The 13,440-nt window shown below is 37.0% G+C and overlaps 1 protein-coding gene across 3 annotated transcripts in view; it reads right to left on the minus strand.

Annotated features, from left to right (window-relative positions):
- Positions 1-13,440, minus strand: part of CTNND2 (catenin delta 2) — a 930,783-nt gene that overhangs the window by 760,922 nt on the left and 156,421 nt on the right. The window lies entirely within an intron of this gene.

Here is a 13,440-nt window from a genome sequence, read left to right on the forward strand (position 1 = left end):
TGTGAGTTATATTTCAATAATCTTATCTTTTAAAGTTACCTCAGGATGTATAGAAACGTAAGACTTAGAAGTAGAGAAAAGTATACAGACGGTCTAATACAACTGAGTTTTTATAAGCATCGAAATCAACTAAATCGGTTATCTACTGCTATGCAGCAAACCACCCCCAAACTGGCTTAAAACTACAATGGTTTAGCTTGGTCATCAATCTTCAAGTATCGGTGGGATCAGAGTGTAGCTGGGGCCACTTGTCTGGGACTCGACTGTAGATGACTCATTGGAAAGGCTGGCGAGTTGATGCTGGTGTCAGCTGAAAGTTCAGATGGGGCTGTGAGCTCAAGGACTGAGCATTTCTCCACATAGCCACCTCCACTTTATAGTGGCTGGTTTCTAAGAATGAGTATCCCAAGAGAACCACCTAGAAAGTATACTGCCCTTCACACTCTAGTCTTAAAATTCAGACAGTGTCACTTCCGCCATAGTCTCGAGTCCACATAAAGTGAAGGACAGGGAATAGAGAGCCCACCTGTCAATGGGAGAGTGTCAGACTCACATCAGAAGAAGGTCACAGGGCTTCCCTGGTGGTGCAGTGGTTAAGAATCCGTTTGCCAATGCAGGGGACAAGGGTTCAAGCCCTGGTCCGGGAAGATCCCACATGCCGCGGAGCAACTAAGCCCGTGTGCCACAACTACTGAGCCTGTGCTCTGGAGCCCACGTGCCACAACTGCTGAAGCTCGTGTGCCTAGAGCACATGCTCTGCAACAAGAGAAGCCACTGCAATAAGAAGACCGTGCACTGCAACGAAGAGTAGCCCCCGCACGCCGCAACTAGAGAAAGACCACGCAGCTACGAAGACCCAGCACAGCCAAAAATAAATAAATAAAATAAATAAATTTATTTAAAAAAAAAAAATAAGAAGGTCACAGATCTGGGAAATAACACTGTGGCCACTTTTTAACAATACAACCTCGCACAGTGAGTATTATAGAGTCAGTATATCGTCACCAGTTTTAATTCACTATGAGGCAACATTTATATAGGGTCCACATTTCTCACAAAAACAACCTGTTCACTTCTGGTGTTGACACAGAAAGTATGTTCCGATTTTATGTTTTAGTGAAGTGGCTTTCAATAACAAGCTGTTTTAAGGCCATCTTCACTTTGTAGAGTTTTCTCATGAGAAAATGCTGCAAAATAACCCTCAAATGAGCTGGGGACATAATCAGGATATGCTACAATAGCACTTATGATTATTCAACAGAAATCCTTATAACATTTTAATATGAAGACTATTTCCTGTAACCTGTAGATACGACTGAAATTATTCTTGTATTGACTTATGAAGAAGCAAGCTTCCTATGTGTTCAGAAAAGTCCATATAAAGAAGCTCATGATGGAGGGAAGGGATAAGTTAGGAGTTTAGGATTAACATATACACACTACTATATATAAAATTGATAAACAACAAAGACCTACTGTATAGCACAGGGGACTATACTCAATATTTTGTAATAACCTACAAGGAAAAAGAATCTGAAAAAGAATATATATAGAGAGAGATAGATAGATATATAACTGATGTATATATCAGATATATCAGATATGTATATAACTGAACCACTTTGCTGTACACCTGAAACTAACACAACATTGTAAATCAACTATATTTCAATTTAAAAATTAATTTAATTTAAAAAAGACACAATGTATCTTATGCCAATACATAAAAAAGCCAACAACAAGAAAAACCCCACACATATGCAATACATACAGCATACCAACATTAAACAAACATACAAATAAACAGCAACTACAGAACAACGTACATCAAAATCTGTAATAATCAGAAGATTTTACTATGACTGTATTGAGTTCCATCAAGTGTGAACAGGTGAAAAATCTCCCAAACACAAAGGAAATGCAAGACCAGCAAACAATTACTGTAGCTGGATTGCTCTAACCTCTGGGGGAAAGTATGTTTTCAAAGAATAGTTAGAAATGATTGAGAGAGATACTCAACAAATGTGAGAAATTTGGTATAACTGCATAGAAACAAAAGGAATTGGGTGTGTGTGTGTTTTTTTATGTGTGAAGTTGCTGATTCATGTACTAACAGGGAAGTTGGTGGCTTTTTGTTTTTTGTTTTTACTTTCAGCTGAAATAAGGCACACAAGTCCATTCAAGAAAAAAAAAAAAAGACACTTGCCTACATATTTTATTGGTGAAGGATATGTTTCAGTTAACATGCCTCATTTTAAAATTTCGATTTGGGTTGTTTATAGAGGAAATTGCAATTTGGGGGCCTGCGATTCATCAAAGTAAATGGGCTAATTCTGAAACAATATGCAGGGAAGACACAGATGCAATACAACCATTCAAATAAGGGTAAAAGGACATGATCAGTGTAACAATGGAGACGAGACCCTTGTGCCATACAACTAAACTAATGGCTTTCATCACAATTAGACAAAGCATTCACTTTTGAGCTACAACAGAACAGGAAAACACAGTAAGTTTGTTTGTCAACTTACACCCTCAACACAAATATATTAAACATGTCCTCTGGGTCTGGCACTCACCTGGGTGCTGGTGACACAGTAAGGCGAGGAGACCTGGTCACAACCTATCCGATAAATTAATCAGTAAACTTACATGTTTCTCAGAAAATAAGCATTATTAATTATTATTTCTAGCAATAACAGTATTATCTATCTAGTACTAAAATGTTTCATTTCTGTTAAATCAAGTGACAACAGTGTGCAAAAGGTTTTCAACATCAGGTTTCCATACAATCCAGAAAAGCTCCCAGGATGGTAATTTCTGATCTCTACTCTCCCTAAAGGAGGAGTCATCGCATTACTGCAGCATTATTAAAGCCACGCTCTTGGAAGACATTACCGCGGAGGACTAAGGTGCGATCCCTGATATGAGCAGAGATCCCAAAATAGAGAGAATTTACATTCTAGATTATTCATTTTAAGAATAAACTGCCTCTGGCTTTCGACAGGTCTATAGCAGGCAACTGCAGGTCTCTGACAAGCAGTTGGAATGAACGGTATTATTTCTTAAAAGTGTCTGCGTTAGCTAATGGGCTAGGTTCAAAGCTGATCTTTTGTTTGGGTGGAGGGCTTCTCAGTTGTGGAGGTAATGGGCGGGAGTGCTGGCCAGCAGAGCTACAGTTGCCCTTCAAAAGCTTCCAATCGGCTCAAAGCTGTAAAGACCCCCTTGGTTGATACCTTGGAGTCCTGCTTCCCAGAGCACAAGAGATGGCAGTGTCCCACTGTGCATGGAATTGCTTGGACTTGCCTACAACTATGGAACAACCTTAGGTTGACTGTTATGTAATTCAGTTTTTAATTTTGAACTTCTTCATACAGCAGATCTGCCAGGAGGTGTAAGCTGCAAAATGCTTCCCCAGATAACTAAATCTATAGACTTGGTGAATAGAACTAGTTAGTATTCGCTACGTAAATGCCGAAGATTACTTGTCAAAAGTGATTTTTGTTTTTTTGTGTTGGTCTCATTGATATTGAGTCCTCCAGCTGCTTTCAGAGACCATGAGTAGAATGTGAAAGTCAGAACTTGTCATTAGTGAGAAAAGAGGAGGCTGGTCTTCACTTTTCTATGGCAGCCACTAGATAGCCGGCTCATTTTAGAGTCCAGGGCATGAACCTGCACAATCCTTTAATGACTGCAGCCGAATGACAGCAACTTGAACATGATCGATGGGCTGCCTGGGGCATGTTTACCTGTGTTGCCGATGCATGCCAGAGATAACGTCAGTCCAAACCACTGACTCTCAGAAACAGGAATGTTCCAGGAAAGCGATGTTACGGTATTTAACCCACGGGACTCCCGTCACCCCACATTTTCTCCACAGAAATTAACTAACACTGAGCTGTATAAGTTTGTTGAATTCTATCTGTTTGGAGTCTCATTAATGATTCCTTCAGATTTCAAAAACACATTGCAGATCAAACTGATGTGAAACGACCCACCATCCTTTTCTGAGTTAAATAAGAACAATACAGGAAGGCGCAACAGTTAATTTGAGCTCAGCAAAACCTTGGTCATAGAGAAAAACAAGCTAATTCCTCATTTCAATTCTATAGCGATTTCCTATATGGTAGGTAAACTGAATATTTTTTAAAGTTCGAGTTTCTTTGGTCATAAATAGGAAACACTGAACAAGATAATCACTAAAGAAAAAAGTCATTACTTAATTATATATCTGATGAAATAAGTTTTACATACAGATTTTAATGAAATATATAATATATATTTCATTAAAATATACAAAGTTTAAAGAAATTTAACATCTGTCTTTTTAAAAAATGTTTTTGTTATTTTGAGACACTATTTAACATTGTCTCCTTGTCCTATGATAATTCCTATGTTTATTTTGCCTATTTCTACCATATTTGGTTCAGTTGCTCTGAATACTAAACATGTTTTCCCCATTTACTCCCTCTAGAATATTCTATTTGTTAATTTCCGGCTCTGTACAAATCCTGTAGAGGGTTATACCCCAGGAGTTCCTGCTTCATATGTCCTGACTGTGGCTCGTATCAGTAATTAATTTTGACAGATTTTCTCAGTGAGTTTGTAAGGGTCTTTAAAATCATTCTCAAAACTTTGCTCCAGGCAGCCTCTGTCAAAGTAGACCCAATGATTTATGTACAAGAAAGTAAGACATGTCATTTTTTTTTCAATCTGAGAAAACTGAATCAACCGAAGAGCTCGATTAAGATGGAAAAAGTTAAATAAAATTATAATATTAAATAATTCAATGTATCTACTCATATAGCCATTAGAAAAATGTTTTAAAATAATATTTAGTGATATAAAAATACTCTTGATATAACTGTTAATGTACAAAGTATAAAATATTAAGAAAAATAAAAGTGTGCGCAAATAATTATATAGTCACATAAAAATCTTAGAAGGAAATCTTCCCAAATATTTGCAGCAGCCTCTAGCTGCAGTGTTATTCTCAAAGAAAATTTGCATCTTTATTCCTTTCTGAGTTTTTTAAACTTTCCACAATGTGCATGAATTATTTTATAATGGCAAATTCATTAAAAACTACTAAAACATCACATTTAAAATAGTCAATGTGATTTCACATATTAATATTCAACAATGAATTCTAACAATAAATATGAAAGAAGTATTAGAAATGCACTACGATGTCCTATTACAAAATCCCACCTATTAAAAGCTTATCTTCAAACTTAGCATATAAAGGGTTAATCCATTTTTATTTTTCCCATTATAGCCTTCAGGCCCCTAAAAATTGAACAACTAATACCTTCAAAGAGGCGGGGCAGACAGCAACCAAATGAATTAATTCTTAGAATAGAATCTGGGGTTATTAAAAAGATGGATGAGTATGCATGTGTCTTGAGAAGAGTTACAAAGTAAAATGTTAAGGGAAAAATCAAGCTTTAGGAAAAAAAAGTCAAAATAACTTACAGGCAAGACTAGAATACACATGAGGGAGCATGGGAGGGTGGGGAGAAGGGAGGCAGATGATGTATCCACACTTCCAGAATATTCAGCCATAACTAGAACGCCTAGCATTAATTCCCCAAATCTTACACAAGTAGTTTATGACCCTTGTCCTTCTGTGATCTCCAGTTTCAACCACCATTCTTGTGATTCAAAAGATCCACGACCCACAGAGAAACAGACTTGCTTCAAACCTAGCCAGTCCTATCAGGCTGGTGCCGCAGGACCATCCCTTTGCCTCCTACTTGGAAGTCTGGAACTCTACCTACACCACGTGCTTGCTTTCTTTGCCCAGCTGGAAGTCTAATACCCATTTGGTCACCATATCTACATCCGGCTCCCCTCCTGTGTATGTGATATCTACAAGGCTTTCTAATCCTTGCTGACTCCAGGCTCTTCACTTTCCTTGCTATGAACTACACCATCTACAAAGACCCAGGTCTACAGATTCCTGGCTTGCGCCTTCCCATCTCCATCCATGTGTCCAGACAGACATTCACTGCTCCTAACCCAGTCCATGGTCTAGCAATGAAAATAGGGGGAAAATCATGCCCTTTTTTTCACTTTCAATCTATATCTGGCTTAACACAAGAAAGAAATTTGAAAATCATCAAATAATCCTCATTTTAATTCTAATACATGCAGAAAGTTCAACCTGTGGCACTATGATCTAATTCTTTTCTTCCCTGACTAAATGAATATAAAGTTCACTAGTCTTTACAGATAATCCTTCTCTATCTTCTTGACCTTTCCTAAAGGTGTTTTAATTTCCTCTTTTTCATGGATGATAATTTTGTCATTACTTTCATAAAATGGTTTTCCAAAATATAGTTGGGAAATTGATTAGTTATACAGGTCATTTCCCACATTGTGTTATCAGAAACTATTGTTGCACATTACAGGAACACTAATAATACTGAGAGATTCTGCAGTGCTACGTGGCACTGGAAGAATACCAATTAAGGAAGCGTTTTGTAATGTACTCCTTCCCAATAACATTCTTGTTATACAGAGCTATGTAATTTTAAAATTATAAATGTAGACGCTAAGTGAAAATAAAGGCATGCTATCCTCACACATGAGTCAATGTAAATGATCCAGAATTTTTTTAGATTTTATGTAAGATAAATCCTTTAAAATGCTTTTTTAGTACCTTCATATGGTTCAAACATATACAAAGTCCTCTGTGCACATAGTTTTGCAGAGTGGGAGCTAAAAATGCCTTTCTCCTACTTTTCTACGTTAAACGTGATAACAAAACTGATTAAAAGCAAGAGAATTCTGTCTTACTACCTGAAAATCAGCAATACCCTAAATTGTGGTCCTAAAAATTTCCTCTAAAAGCAATAATGTAATCTTCAGTCCTTGTGGAATGTACAGAACAGGAGAAAGGACCGTAGCAATAGAGTATCTAAGGTTATAAACACTATAAAGTTTAAGGAATAAGTTTATTGGTATAAATCACTTGGAATTTCATAATATATTGAGGAGAGTTTTCTTAAAATTTCACCTACAATTTTTTAAAGTTTTATAACTTTTTATATATGTTTGTCTTATCTTTTTAGCTTCATGGCTAACTACTTGCAAGCAATGAAACTCCAAATCTGTGCATCACCCAGGGGAAGCACAGTTTCACGCACATAGCAGGCAGTTGATAAACACTATTAAATAAACCCAACAAAATGACACATTTGCATATACTGTTATGTACCTAGAATTTTCTAGTTAATCTGTTCATTATTAAATATATTTCACTGGTAGAATCATTACAAAAAACACATTAAAAAAAAAAAAAAACACATTTACCTGACCCATAATAATTTACAAAGATCAATATGAGCTCTAAAGGTTTTTAAAAAGCTCCCCATGGAAAAGGATCTGAAAACATAATCACTTTGCTGAATCACTTTGCTGTACACCTGAAACTAACCCAACATTGTAAGTTAACTATACTTCAATTAAAAAATGGTTTTTAAAGTCCCCATAATTTTTTTAGCTTATATAAGAAGACCCTTTAGATACCAACTTTGGAAGCATGTGATGATCAAAGGAGACATAGGTCAACTGAAGGGAAAGAAATGTATTTCAAAACAAGTGTAGTTTTAGGAAAGCCATGGTTTTCTTAAGAGCAAAGTAGTACACGTACTGATTTAAGATAAAATACATAGGTCAACATCACATGGCATGAGTAAATGTAAATTCTTGTCTAATAGTACAGACCAGCACTGGAACAATTTTGTTTTTAATGAAAATATGAAAATGAAGATCAGATGACTACTCCCAGGCAAACCACAAGCAAACATGTTGTATTTCTTGCAGTCATGAGGCAACCTCGGGTCTCTCCAGCGATGGGGATGTGAGCCACTGCCCTGTCCTCATTCTCACATCAGCTTTCACAGTCAGCAACAAGCTTTCTCTCTCTCTCTCTTTTTTTAAAATTAATTAATTAATTTATTTATGTTTTTATTTATTTTTGGCTGCATGGGGTCTTTGTTGCTGCTCGTGGGCTTTCTCTAGTTGTGGCAAGCGGGGGCTACTCTTCATTGCGGTGCGTGGGCTTCTCATTGCGGTGGCTTCCCTTGTTGCGGAGCATGGGCTCTAGGCACACGGGCTTCAGTAGTTGTGGCTCGGGGCTCTAGAGCACAGGCTCAGTAGTTGTGGCGCACGGGCTTAGTTGCTCCGCAGCATGTGGGATCATCCCGGACCAGGGCTCGAACTCGTGTCCCCTGCATTGGCAGGTGGATTCTTAACCACTGTGCCACCAGGGAAGCCCCCTCTCTCTCTTTTCTTGATTTGATCTCATTTCCCAGAGTCATTACCTAGGTCTCGACACTAACAACAATTACTTTCAAATTCTTGATTTAAGCACACAGTTCTCATGCTATCACCAACTACATATTCACTCTGTGAATCCACTGTTCCTACCACTTTTTCTGCCTTTTACCCCTTTTCACTCAGCAGCAATTCTAAGATCCGTCATAATCATTTTCTTGCATTCATCATATACAGTGACTCTCCACCTTGGCTCAGCCCAGCTCTCCAGACCCCAAAACAGCTCAAAACAAACTGACCATGTCTACCTGATGACAGCAGAAGAGAAATACATATGTTTCCAGTACCAAGCCATCAGCCCTCCTGCAGCCATGAACTTTGCCTCTCTCCTGTTCTCATAGATGAATTGTCTTTGTTCTAAAAGCCATTCCCTCTGCTGGTGCACTGGGTCCCCTTCACTCTCACCTACTCAGTGATTTTCCCACTGAAATTACACCCCTCCCAAGCATCATTAATTTATTCTGGGTCACTGCCATCATCATAGCAAGATCTCCCAGCCTGAAATCCCTCGGCCCTTCTCACCCCTTTAGCCATCACATCATTCTGTCTCCTCTTTGTGATGAAGGGTTATCAGTCTCCTGTCTCAGTTATTTGCTCAAATGACATGATGGGAATCATCACATGCCCAACTTCTGTCCTCCCTTCCTCTTCTGGTGAAGGACACTCACAGGAGAGGGAGTGGGGACTGGGTCCCCCTCTCTTAGATCCCCATGGGACAAGAGACTTGGTAACTGTTGGCAATGAGACAGATGTGTCTGAAATACAGAAAATTACCCATAGAGTATAGCATAAATCACGGTTCTGTTTATGTTAATATTAAAGTACAAAATTCACCAGTTAAAAAGCAATCAAGATGGGAAATCAGAACAAAGAAAGAAAAAAATCAATGAACACCTTTTCACTGAGCAATCCATGGCTGCTGTGTGTTCAAACACTTAGGGCTCAGCTTAAAAACGTCTCAGTCGTGCCATACATGCTACGTGGGATGCAGTTCATGGTTCATGGTTTGGCATGACTTAAGTTCCACTCAATGGTTATAGAGTAGAATTTATTTCTATGCAATGTCAACTACCAGCCCCAGAACTTCTGTTCTTAGTCTTACTAACAACTTACTCTAATGAATTCTTACTAGACTGAATTTTCTTTACGTATCCATTTCTGTTATTACCCTTTATTGTGATTTGCTTAAATAAGGTACGCAATATATTTAATGAATGAGTAATTACATTATGGAACCTATTACATCCAGTCAGCTCAGAATATACGCTTGCTATGATAAAAAAAATCACTTCCCTCCTACAGAACTGACCTCCAAGAAACCAGGACTAGAGTGGTACACAACTGTAATGTCATAAAATTTTTTTACTTGAAATTCTCTAAATGAATAAATAGGATTTTTACTCAAGAAAGCTATCTCTTATGAGCACCTAAAGAGGACCAGGCAGACGATATTCTTTATGTGAAAAGATTTATAAATAGGTTATGCACGTAATTGTTAAGAATCATAGAAGGTATTAATTTCTAAAGTCGCTTTTCCTTAATCTCAGCTAATATTTTTTTTAAATATATTTAACTTAGTTTTAACTCCATAAAGGACGGTCTGTACGTGAGAAAAAGAGAGGAAGGACGTTTTAAGAATAATTTAGGACAAAAATGTCCCAGCGAAGGAAGAGATTGGTTGTTTGCACGAGGCCACACCAAGGGAGTCCACGGGCTTAGCCGCTTGTTGATTTCTGCCTTCAAGTTAGCAGAGACCACACGCGGGACCTGACGGCCACGCCTCTGACTTGGGTGCTCCCACCTGCTCTAACTCAGCTTCCCAAGACATTTTCACTCCTCCTCACATTACTTATCTGCCACAAAGAATCTCACCTTTACTGTCCAAAAATGAGCAATGAATTTATTTTAATAATTAGAAAAAAACTCTTCACAGTAAGTTTTTATTAAATTCTCGTCAAGGCTTTGGAGAGGCCATTTTATTTACTGTGATGTATTTTTCCTTTAAGTAGCTTATCCACTCTCTCAACTACAGACATCACTATTTAAGCTGAAGGACTATTTCCTGTTATCCAAACCCAATTAATATTTATTCCAGTCTCCCAATTATTTTCCCCATTTTTGATACACTTCCTGATCCTCTATGTCCTCTATGCCCATTCCTAACTCTGTCCAACTGTAAACACGTATGGTAAGAAATCTAATAATTTGGCTTACTTCCTTGTACACTTTTCTAGAGGCTCATAAACATGTACAAACAAAAAATATGTTTACTATTTCATTTTTTTAAAAACAGGATAATACATTACTATACCATTCCTTTCTAAAATCTTCATGGATTTTTTTCAAAGTTTAGATATATATCTGTAACTCACTTTTATTAATAACTGCATAGAAAGGATATATCTTTTATATGGAGGATTTTATATAAAGGAGAGACCATTTTTACAACTTTTCATCAATCAATACTTTTTTTTTTTTTTACTATCCCAAATAATGTTGCAATACATACTCATACTTAATACCTTATGTTCTAGGTCACTCATTTCTATAGAACCTATGACTAAGCATGACTAATCAAAGGCTATGGAGCATTTCAAATGCCAACTCACAGCAACATACCATTTTACAAAAAGATTACAGTAAAGCACATTTTCATTTGGAATGAAAAAGAATGTGAATTTCCTCAAAATATAACTGTAGCTAGCTTACAATATATACTGTTTTTTAATGTTTGTCTATTTGGTAGATTAAAGAAAATCACGTTTTCATTCTGAATTTTATGTCCTTGATTGGCACATTAGGGTGAAAAATATTTGCATATGTTTATTGCTTGTTTGCATTTTTCTTCTCTGAATTTCCTGTTGATATTTTTTGCCTAGTTTTCTATTCCTTTGTCTTTTTCTCATCAACATTAGGAAGTCTTCATATATTAATTATATCAACATTTTGTCATATCTGTGGCATGTTATTTCCCATGGTCTATTTTTATTCATTTTTATGTTAAATTATTCCTTGCTATTATTGTTGGTATTCACACTGCCAACTGTACCAACCATTTATGTATGGCTTCTGAGTTTCCTGCACGTACTTAGAAGCCTTCTCCACCTCTAGGTTGTATGAATATTTTCCCAATGTCTCTCCTATCATGTCTATAGTTTTATTTTGACAGTTATATTGCTTTCCCTTTGAGATTTATTTCTGAACATATTGTGAGTTAAGGGCCTTAATTTTCTTCCATATGTTTAGCCAGTTATGCTAACACCAGTTCAACCACTGCTTTGTACTCAACTGAGATACTGTGAAATGAGTCAGGCTCCTCTATATTTTTTAATCTGTTCTGAATCTTTAGTTATGTGCTAGAGAGATCATTCTTTCTATTTGGGGCCAACTGTACACAACTGTATGTTTAGAAAGGTAAAGTATTTCTTTTCTTTTTTTTTTTTAAACATCTTTATTGGAGTATAATTGCTTTACAATGGTGTGTTAGTTTCTGCTTTATAACAAAGTGAATCAGCTATACATATACATATATCCCCGTATCTCCTCCCTCTTGCATCTCCCTCCCTCCCACCCTCCCTATCCCACCCGTCTAGGTGGTCACAAAGCACCGAGCTGATCTCCCTGTGCTATGCGGCTGCTTCCCACTAGCTATCTATTTTACATTTGGTAGTATATATAAGTCCAAGGTAAAATATTTCGATCAAAATTTTCCCTGCAACTCTCACATATTTATGCTTCCATATGATCTTTAAAATAGCTCGATCCAATTTGCCAAAGAAACAAACAGCCACAGAATCCTGAGTACAATCGCCTAAACGTTACATTAATTTGGGAGACAGTAATATTGGTATGGTGTCAAGCTCTTCTACACAGGACTGTAGCATGCCTTGTCCTTTAGTCTGAATTCTTTTATGTGCTTTGATAAGATACTACAGTTTTCATCAGACGGGTCTGGCTATCTTATTAAATTTATTCCTCGTGTTTTACATTTTGTCACTGCTCTAAAGCTAGTGGCCTAGCAAGAGTTCCAGACCATGACAGAATAAAAATCCACGACCTAACCCAGCTATATAACAACGCAGTATTTGGAGAATAAGGAGCATCATGAACTTTTGCTCCCCTTTTCCATTACCCCTGAAAAATAACCAGAAAACTCTCACAGGTAGGCTTTTGGAAGCAAACTAATCAAGCAATACAGCCTGGGCCTCAACCCGATTTCCTGCTTACTTACCATTTTCACAAACTAGATTATCCAATCAATCTATCCGACTCTCCTTTGTGAACCTCCTTTTGCTTCACACTCTCCTGACCTAGTGACACAGTTTTGACTGAGAGCGTCATTGATCCTTTCCATCAATGAATCTTTCCTTAGCTACTCTTTGATAACTTGACCATCTACCTTTACCTAAATCACTCTCCATTTATTAAACAAAATCAGTGTCCTCTAGGAAAACTGAGCCCTTCTACTAGCTGAGTTCTTAACTGCCACATTTAGTCTATTGCTCTGTTGAGAGGTTCCTGGGATCAGGGAAGTTATGTCACTCTTACCTCACTGCTGCTGCTAATTCAGCATCCCTGAATCATATAATTCAAACACAGGATGGTTTTGCACTTAAAAAAAATATTGATTTGTAGTCTAGCTCATGGTAAGCAAAAGAAACAAATTAAAAAATTTTTATTTTCCAGCTTTCTTTAATCATTTATGACAGTTTAATTATAAGAAACAAGAATTTTATGAAACAATTACTTTTAAATCTAAGACTTCAGATTTTATCTGCTTATTCATTTTTATGGCAAAGAAACGGTAGAGGAAGAATCATTTAGACTTTAGCTTTACAGGAAAAGTTCTGAAATGCATTCTTCCAGAGCCATCTCGGAAACACTGGGAAAACAAATTTGCTTAGGCCCACAATGATATGATATTCATCTGCTCTCACTCTTACCAGTTTTTTAGCGTCATGGATATACTTTGAAATTTTATTAAACTTTAGGTTTTCTACAGACCAATTATTTGGCTTCACACATTTAACAGTATTAAACATCAGGTCCATTACTTAATCTGTCAAAACTTCACTTATAGGATTTTTGACTGCAATT

This window comes from Balaenoptera musculus, chromosome 3 (genome assembly GCF_009873245.2).
Source record: "Balaenoptera musculus isolate JJ_BM4_2016_0621 chromosome 3, mBalMus1.pri.v3, whole genome shotgun sequence".
Classification (NCBI taxonomy): Eukaryota; Metazoa; Chordata; class Mammalia; order Artiodactyla; family Balaenopteridae; genus Balaenoptera; species Balaenoptera musculus.